This window comes from Priapulus caudatus, unplaced genomic scaffold, assembly GCF_000485595.1.
Source record: "Priapulus caudatus unplaced genomic scaffold, Priapulus_caudatus-5.0.1 Scaffold3178, whole genome shotgun sequence".
Classification (NCBI taxonomy): domain Eukaryota; kingdom Metazoa; phylum Priapulida; class Priapulimorpha; order Priapulimorphida; family Priapulidae; genus Priapulus; species Priapulus caudatus.
Genome location: NW_014580239.1, coordinates 6,843 through 17,184, shown reverse-complemented (window position 1 = coordinate 17,184; position 10,342 = coordinate 6,843). Strand labels below are relative to the sequence as shown.

General features: G+C 45.7%; 1 pseudogene; it reads right to left on the bottom strand.

The window, feature by feature from the left end:
- Positions 1 to 514: 514 nt before the first annotated feature.
- The window catches only part of LOC106819324, a 13,446-nt pseudogene continuing 3,618 nt past the window's right edge, over positions 515 to 10,342 (bottom strand).

The following is a 10,342-nucleotide window of genomic DNA, read 5'->3' as shown; positions in this document are numbered from 1 at the left end:
AGCAATGATGAAGGAAAACTGCGTCTTCCTCCCCCCTCTCTCTCTCTCTCTCCTCCTCTTCTCTCTCTCTAGCTCTCCTTCTCTTCTTTTCTCTCTCTCTTATCTCTCTACTCTCTCTTCCTCCTCTTCTCTCGGCTCATCTCTCTTTCTCTCTCTTCTCGCTCTTCTCTTTCATCTCTTCTCTCTCTCTCTCTCTCTCTCGTCGGCTCCTCTCTCGCGCGGCGCGCTCTCTCTCTCTCTCCCTACTCTCCCCCTTTCCTCTCTCTCCCCCTCCTCTCTCCCCCTCCTTCTCCACCATCCCACCCCTCGCCCCCTCTCTCCCCATCCCTCCCCTCTCTACCCCTCTCCCCTCACTCCCCTTCTCCACTCTGCCCCTCCCTCTCTCCCAGCTCACTCACCTTGACTTGTGCCTCGGACATGCCTAGCGAGTAGGCGAGCCACGCGCGCTCTCTCTTTCCCTCTCTCCTTCTCTTTCCCTCCCCCTCTCCTCCTCCCTCTCCCCCAGCTCACTCACCTTGACTTGTGCCTCGGACATGCCTAGCGAGTAGGCGAGCCGCGCGCGCTCCGGACCAGCTAGATACTTCGTCTGTTCGAAAGTCTTCTCCAGCGCGAAGATCTGATGCCCGGAGAAGGTCGGGCGCGTGTGCTTCTTCTTTCCGTCCTTGTCGATCGTGACGTTGTTCGTCGAGTCTGCGGGCGGGAGAAGCGAGGAGGATTGAGTTCGTGTGTAGGGGGGAGGGAGGGGAGGGGAGAAGGGGGAGAGGGAAGGAAGAGGGAGAGGGAGAGAGAGGAAGAGAGGGAGAGAGGGGAAAGAGGGAGAGAGGGACGAGCGAGGGGAGAAGAGGGAGGGAGAGACGGGGAGAGAGAGGGGAAAGGAAAGGGATTGAGAGAGAGAGAGAGAGAGAGAGGGGGGAGAAGGGAGAGAGAGAGAGAGCGATCGTGAGAGTGTGATATTGAGAGAGAGAAGGCGAGAGAGAGAACGAGAGTGAGACAGCAGAGGGAGAGAAAGAGAGAGCAGCGAATGTCAGAGAATGTAATACAGATTGAGAGGAAGGCGCGGGGAGCGACGAGAGAGAGAGACGAGAGAGATCCTGTTTAGTCGAGTGATGATTACGGTTCGTTAAGGTGTGTGTGTGTGTGTGTGTGTGTGTGTGTGTTGCGTGGTGTCGTGCGTGCGTTGCGTGCGTGCTGTGCGTGCGTGCGTGCGTGCGCGTGCGTCGTGCGGCGTAGCGTGGTGGTGGTGTGTGTGTGTGTGTGTTGTTGTGTGTGTGTGTGTGTGTGTTGTGTAGTGTGTGTGTTGTGATGTGTGTGTGTGTATGCGTGGCGTGGCGTGGGTGTGTGTGTGTGTGTGTATGTGTGTGTGTGTTGGGGGGGGGGTTAGTGCTCTATAATAGGATTTATGTTGCCGTACATGCTTAGCATGACTTGTTTAGTGCTATCGGTTAAGGCGGGGACTGGACTATATATCCAGACTGCTCAGCGAATAGCGCCTGAATTATAACATTTATAGAGAGAGCGGGAGAGAGAGAGAGAGAGAGAGAATATATATATATAGAGAGAATAAGACATAGAGGGAATAGCACCTGAATTATAACATTTATCTTCCTATCATAATAATTAACTACTTGCCGCAAAATGTCAATCCTGTCGAAGATTTTATTAATCTACGGTGTTTTTTAAGAGAGGGATGCATCTATAGCAGAAAAATTATAACCTTTTTAATAGACTTTTATGTACATGTATTTTTTTAAGTCACACGTGGCTATTATATTTTCGTTGCATTGCACTCGCTCATATACTTAACGTTTAATTAATGAAATTGATAGATTTAGCATTATTAGATTATTTAGATTAGTAGAAATATCCTAGATTTAGTAGAAAAAAGTTTCGAGTGAAATTTACCATGTAATCGTATAACGAACGAGTTACGTGATCAACCTTCTACCTTAATACAACATAGTTCATATTCCATCAGGTTTCACCAGTGATATTTGCAGGAGTGTCATAATATATACTCCTATAGTACTCCTAGACTCCTAGTCATATATTAAGATATATTATATAATATATTGCGCTATAATATATTAGTGTGTAAATATTATATATAATATATCATTAATTATATTATGACACTCCTAATATTTTTGTATGCATGTTCTTCATTAATAAATGTTCAATATGCTCAAGCGGAGCTTAACGGTAATGTAATTTGCGCGTAAACATTTTGTCCAACTCATGCCTGAATAATATACGGTAAATGGCTGTGATGTTCACAAGCGAACTATATATAAATTGAAAACGACAGAGTAAAAACTGCAATTCTTGTATCAATTCTCGCGGCGTCACTCGCATGAAATATTTTCCGTTGTTATTTTCACACGCTGTATTTTAGGAATGGTCGTATGCAGTTAAATATTAGCCCCATCTAGTACCGAATTAATATTTTGAACAAGGTGGTTTATTTCGTTATCTATACTGACGTGACTATCTCTTATAAGAAGGGCAATAGGTTTCTGGTCAATTATTTTGAACGGGGTGTTTTATTTCATTATCTATACACTGACGTGAGTTTGTATGTATGTATGTATGTATGTATGTATGTATGTATGTATGTATGTATGTATGTATGTGTGTACGATCATGATGATCATGTAACGGGGAGAATAATTGCACGCTGTTCAAACACGGAATCTAACACCTACACACGCCGATCGGCGGCCGACACAAGGGGCACAATAAAAATCACTGCGGTGTTAGGTAAGAGCCTGGGAAACACATCCAGCTGCTATTGCAATACGCAGAGATCTAGAGAGGTTTAGAATGCGAGAAAAAGTGGCTTTTCGTTGCCGACGAGGAGAGATTATTTGTTTACGTAGTAGTGGGGCGGTGTGGCTTTATGTCCGCTGAACGTATAGCGATGCCTCTCCGCTATTACTGCGGCATGTAGACGTGGAGTGATTTACGTAGGAGGGGCCTAGATTACCTGTAGGAGGGGCCTAGATTACCTGTAGGTGGGGCCTGCATTACCTGTAGGATTGGACTTGGACATACCTTACCTGTGGGATTGGACATACCGTATCTGTAGGAGAAACCTACATTACCTGTAGGTGTGGCCTACATTACATGTAGGGTCGGACATACCTTACCTGTAGGATTGGACATACCTTACCTGTAGGATAGGGATCTACGTTACCTGCAGGATTAGACCTTTATTACCTGCAGGATTAGACATACCTTACCTGTAGGAGGAACCTACATTATCTGTAGGATTGAACATACCTTACCTGCAGGATTAGACCTACATTATCTGTAGGATTGAACATACCTTACCTGCAGGATTAGACATACCTTACCTGTAGGAGAAACCTACATTATCTGTAGGATTAGACATACCTTACCTGTAGGATTGGACATACCTTACCTGTCGGATTGGACATACCTTACCTGTCGGAGTAGACATACCTTAGCTGTAGGATTGGACATACCTTACCTGTAGGATGGGGACCAGGTTATGTGCCGTTGAATCGTATAGGAAGACACGGATTGTAATGAAAGGGCGTAACTGATACATTGTTACATGTATGTATTGTTACATGTATGTATTATTACATGTATGTATTGTTACATGTATGTATTATTACATGTATGTATTGTTACATGTATGTATTCGAAGTTACGACATATAAATAATAAAATAAATAATAATAAATAAATAAATAATAATATATATATATATATATATATTCTGCTTCGCGATTGTGAATTTTTTGAACAGGTTATTGCATCGCGCGAGGCTTGTAGGGATTTTATACTCGATATAGTAGGCGAATCGGTGAATGGTTGCTACGTAGTATTAGGGTGGAGGAGCGGTGAAACGTCATGTGCAGGAAACTCAATTCAAAATTCACAATGGTACAGAATACATATATTATATATATTATATATATTATAATAAGAAATATTTTGTTGCAATATCCTATATTATAATTTATATATAACAGCTTAACATATTGTACATATTGTCGCGTGTGAGTAATATAGTAATATTTTTTTCAAATATTCCGCCAGTGGTTAAACGTTACGATTCCGCTGTTAATTGACCCACCTGCGTCTGTGCTATACGTATAGAACCTATTTACAATATAAATATTGTTTATATAACTCATTCACCCGCAAATTATTACTCTTATTATAAAAGATACTCACGTCAGTGTATAGATAATGAAATAAAACCCCTGTTCAAAAATAATTTGACGCAGAAACCTATTGCCGCTTCTTATAAGAGATAGTCACGTCAGATATAGATAACGAAATAAACCACCTTGTTCAAAATATTAAATTTCGGTACTAGATGGGGCTAATTATATTTAACTGGCATACGACGCATTTCCTAAAATATCAGCGTTGTGAAAATACAACGGAAAATATGTTCATGGCGATGCTTGAGCGCCCGAGAAGCTGATACGAAGAATTGCAGTTTTTACTCGTCGTTTTCCAATGATTAATAGTTCGCATGTGAACAATCACAGCCATTTACCGTATATTATCCAGGCATGAGTTGGGCAAAATGTTTACGCGCAAATTAGCATTACCGTTAACGCTCCGCTTGAGCCATATTGAACATATTATATTAATGAAGACATCGCATACAAAAATATTAGGAGTGTCATAATTATAATTCATTGATAATATTATATATAATATTTACACACTAAGTATTATTAAGAGCAATATATTATATAAATATAATCCTTAATATATGAACTAGGAGTACTAGCGAGTACCTATAGAGTATATATTATGACACTCCTGCAAATATTCACTGGTGAAACCTGATGAATATGAACCTATGGTATATATATTAAGGTAGAAGGTTTATCAACGTAAACTCGTTCGTCATACGATTACATTGGTTAAATTTCACTCAAAACTTTTTCTACTATTTAAATATTCTACTAATCTAAATGAACTAATAATGCTAAATCTATCTGAATTCCATTATTAAACGTTAAGTATATGAGCGAGTGCAATGCAACGAAAGATATAATAGGCCACGTGTGACTTAAAAAAATACAAGTTAGCATAAAAGTCTATTAAAAAGGTTATAATTTTTTTCTGCCTATAATGCATCCCTGCACTTATAAAACACGCGTAGAATTTTAATAAATATCTTGCACAGGCCATTGACATTTTGCCGGCAAAGTAATTAATTATTATGCCTAGGAAGATATGTTATAAATTCAGGTCTTATTCCCTCTATGTCTTATTCTCTCGTATATATATAGTATTATCTCTCGGCTCTCTCTTTCTCCCGCCTGCTTTTCATAATTTATAATTCAGGGCGCTATTCGCTGAGGCAGTTCTGGATATTATCCATGATCCGCGCGCCCTAAGCGATAGCACTTAACAAGTCATGCTAAGCATGCTACGGAACAATAAATGCCTATATTAATGATCACTAACCGCCCCCCCCCCAACACACACACACACACACACACACACACACACCCGCCACACTGCACGCAGCAACGCACACAACAACACACACACACACAACAGCCACACACACACACACACAACACGAACCACACACACACAACACACTACACCCACACACGCACACGCACGCACGCACGCACGCGAACGCACGCTACGCCACGCCACGCACGAAGGCACGAACGCACGCACGCACGCCACGCACACACACACAGCACACACACACACAACACACACCTTAACGAACCGTAATCATACACTCGACTAAACCAGGATCTCTTCTCGTCTCTCTCTCTCCTCGCTTCCCGCGGCCTTCCTCTCTATTCTGTATACATTCCTTCTGACTTCGCTTGCTCTCTCTTTCTCCCCGTCTCTGTCTCACTCTTCGTTCTCTCTCTTCGGCCGGGGTTCTCTGTCTCAAATACCACTGCTCACGATCGCTCTCATCTCTCTCTCTCCACTTCTCCCCTCTCTCCTTCTCGCTCTCTCTCTCTCACATCCTCTCCCTTTTCTCGCTCTCTCTCCCCGTCTCTCCCCTGCCTCTCTCTCCCCTCGCTCTCCCGCTCTTTCCGCTCTGTTCCCCTCTCTCACCCTCTCTCTTAACCTCTCTCTCCCTCTTCCTCTCCCTTCCCTCTCCCCTCTCTCCCCTCCCCCTACCCTCCTCCCGCTCTACACTGACTCATCTCTCCCTCGCTTCTCCCGCCCGCAGACTCGACGAACAACGTCCACGACTGCGACAAGACGGAAAGAAGCAGCACACGCGTCGCGACCTTCTCCGCGACAATCAGATCTATCGCGTTGAGAAGACCTTCGAGCAGACGGAAGTATCTCAGCCCTGCGTGCGGAGCGCGCGCGCGCTCGCCTACTCGCCTTAGCGACATGTCCGAGGCACAAGTCAAGGTTGATGTGAGCTGGGGGAAGAGGGCAGGAGGAGAGGCGCGGAGGGAAAGAGAGGGCAGAGAGGGAAAGGAAGAGCGCGCGTGGCTCGCCTACTCGATTAGGCATGTCCGAGGCGCCAGTCAAGATGATGAGCTGGGAGAGAGGGAGCGGGCAAGAGTGGAGAAGTGAGGGAGGGGAAGGGGTAAGAGCGGGAGGGATGGGGCGAAGAGAGGGGGGCCGAGGGGTGGGATGTGGAGAGAAGGAGGGGGAGGAGAGAGGAGGCGGAGATGGCAGGGGAAAGATGTGGAGAGAGACCGAGGAGAGGGTGAGATAGGGAGAGAGGAGAGCGCCGAGCGCGGAGAGAGAGCGAGAGGACGAGAGAGAGAGAGAGAGAGAGAAAGAGAAGAGAGAAAGAGAGAGAAAGAGCAGAGGAAGGAGAGATAGAAGAGAGAGAGAGAGAGAGAGAGAGAGAAAGAGAGAGAGAAAGAGAGAGAAGGAGAGATAAGAGACGAGAGAGAGAGCAGAGAGAGAGAGAGGGAGGGGGGACGGGAAAGACCAGTTTCATTCACTCATTCTTGGCGATGTCGACTGTCGGCCCCGAGTGGATGTGTGTGAGGGGCGCGTGACGTGCGTCCGTGGCGTGCGCGCGTGCGTACGTGCGTTGCGTGCGTTCGTGCGTGTGTGTGCGTGTGTGCGGTGCACGGTGCCCCGTGACTTAACCGCGACGCTGTAGCTACGCTGTGCACGCACGCACGAAACCACGCTATACGACACGACACGCACGGTAATTATATGCATATCAGCGTACCACGCACAACACACGACACACATACAACACACACACACACACCACACAACGACAACCATTCACATGCACACACACAGAACACACATCGCACACACATACACACGCCACGCACGCACGCACGCATCGCACGCACGCGCACGCAAACTACCACACACACATACATACATACACACACACACACCCACGCACGCACGCACGGGTGCAACGCACGCACGCACGCACACACACACACACACAGCACACACACGACGCACACGCGCAGTCAAAATCGCGCACGCAATAATACAGCCGCATACGAAAAAAGAAACTCGCTCAAAATTTTCGCACTCGAATTCAGCAAATCATCATCCCCCGCGGACTGCTTAACAGCGAATATTTGCCACGCGAACCATAAGGCACGGACCACGACCCATCATCAGGCAGCCAGGCCGCCAGGCCACATTTATAACCTCTTGCGTTTACTGACGACAGGGGGCGGCGCTTATATTACGGACAGCAGAAGAGTAAGAATGGTTCGTTATGGCGCCTTAACTGCTGGCAATTCAGACGACAGGGAGACCACGAGTAAGAGGATTAACTGCAATCATGGTAAACCACAATGCACGGTGACAGCGTGTGGTGTGTGCGTGGGTGTGTGTGATGTGCGTGCGTGCGTGCGTGCGTGCGTGCGTGTGTGTGTATGTGTGTCGTGCTTGGGTGTGTGTGTGTGTGTGCGTGTTGGCGTGCTGTGTGTGTTTGCGGTGTGCGTGTCGTGGTGTGTGTGTGTTGCCTCGTGCGGCTGCGTCTGTGGGTGTGCGTGTGTCGACGGTGCGTGCGTGCGTGCTGTGCGTTGGTGCGTGTTGTGTGGTGCGTGTGTGTGTAGTGTGTGTGTGTGTGTGTTTGTAACATCGCGTGTTGATATTGTGAATCCGTGTCGGAAATACGCGTGGGCGTAAGTACATAGCGTTGCCTGCGTGCTTACGTACGTAAGTCATCACGTAGCGTGCTGCTGCGTACTTGCGTGTGTGGGCGCTAGCCGCGATGGTGCGGGACGCGGTCGAAGCGTGGTGATAGACGAATTGAACCTCTCATACGTCCGTGTCCACGCCACCCCACCCGCGCCCCACCCACTCCCCCCCATACGCTGCGTGACGGATAACGATGCACCTGTAATTAAAGGTGTCGTTAATGGGCGCGACGCGCAAGGCTGCGCGTACGTGTCACTGCTGCTGGCACGTCCCGGTGAGCGTTGGTTCCGTGGCGCGCACGGAGGCCCCGGCGTTGACACGATGACCATTCTACTTCCAATTAAGCGATATTGTCGCCGCGTAAATTCTGCTCGCGCGCACACTCCTTCGTCGCTATCTGTGTGTGAGTGTGTGTGTGTGTCGTGTGTGTGTGTGTGTGTGTGTGTGTGTGTGTGTGTGGTGTTGTGTGTGTGTGTGTGTGTACGTGTGTGTGTTGTTGTGTGGTTGTGTGTGTGGGTGTGTGTGTGTGTGTGTGTGTTGTGTGTGTGTGGTGTGTGTGACTGTGTGTAGTGCGTTGTGTGTGTGTGTGTGTGTGTGTGCGGTGTGTGTGTGTGTGTGTGTGGTGTGTGTGGTACGGTGTTGTGTGCTGTACGTATGGGTGTGTGTGTGTGTTGTGTGTGTGCTATGTTGCTGTGGTGTATGTGTGGTGTGTTGTGTGTGTAGTGTGTGTGTGTGTTTGTGTGTTGTGTGCGGTGCTGACCCCGCACGCCACGCTACCCGTACACATACAGACACGCACCGCGCGCCACACACACACACACACACACACCACACACACACACACGCGCGCGCACGCACGCATGCACCGCACGCACGCTATCTCTGGGGGAGACCCACAAGGTGAATGTACTGAATAGCGCGTGGCGTTGTGTAAGGCTCACTCATTGTCTACCGTTGTCTACCGCATGTCTTGAATATGTAATGTGTGCGACGCGGGTATTGTTTGTGTTTATAGGCGTTTGTGCGCGTGACGTAACGACGGGGGAAAGCCGTCGAGAGTTGTAAATCTTACACGGAGACCAGGGCAGCTAATGAATAGGTGCTGTGCAGATCTAACGGAGGCGGCATACGTGTGTGCGTGCGTGCGTGCGTGCGCGTGTGTTTGATTACGTGTGTGGTCGCCTGTATGTACGCGCGCACAGTGCGCGCGTTCTCATGTGTATGTTTCGACTTTTGTGCGCATGCGCGCGTGCATGGGCTCATATTTTACCGTGGCGAGAGTTTTGCAAAAAAATAATAATGCCTAAAATAAATGTTAAAAATGTCTACATTGCCTAACAATAGGTCTTACTAAATGATAATTTAATCAAAGCTAAATCGCTATTAGTGGCCGCCTTGCAAATTTTACTCCATTAAGGATAAATCGATAAACACATTTACGATAAAAGGTATACGCAACACTCGACTCCTACTACAGACAGGTAAAATTCTACTTCCCCGTATAATTTCCACTAATTCCTGATAATTCATTACTCCTACGTACACACGTACGTGAAAGCTGTAGCTCTCCTTACGTACAAGTAACATATCTGACCTATCCTGACGTGCAGTGGACATTTACTGTCCTTGCTATACCCACAGTTAAGCTCCAGCTTCTACATACATGTAACAATACATACATGTAATAATACATACATGTAACAATACATACATGTAATAAATACATAAATGTTAATAATACATAATGTAACAATACATAAATGTAACAATACATACATGTAATAATACATACATGTAATAATACATATCATGTAACAATACATACATGTACAATACATACATGTAACAATACATACATGTAATAATACATTAGCATGTAACAGATACATACATTTAATAATCATAATGTAATAATACATACATGTAACAATACATAATTGAATAATACATTCATGTAACAATACATACATGTAATAATGCATACATATGTACAATTAATACATCGTAATAATACATTACATGCCTAACGATACATAACATGTGACGAATACATACTGTAATAATACATACATTGTAACATACAATACATGTAATAATACATACATGTAAATAATACATAAATGCTAATAATACAATACATGTAACATACATACATGTGAAATAATACATACAAGTAACAATACATACATGTAATGAATACATACATGCTAAC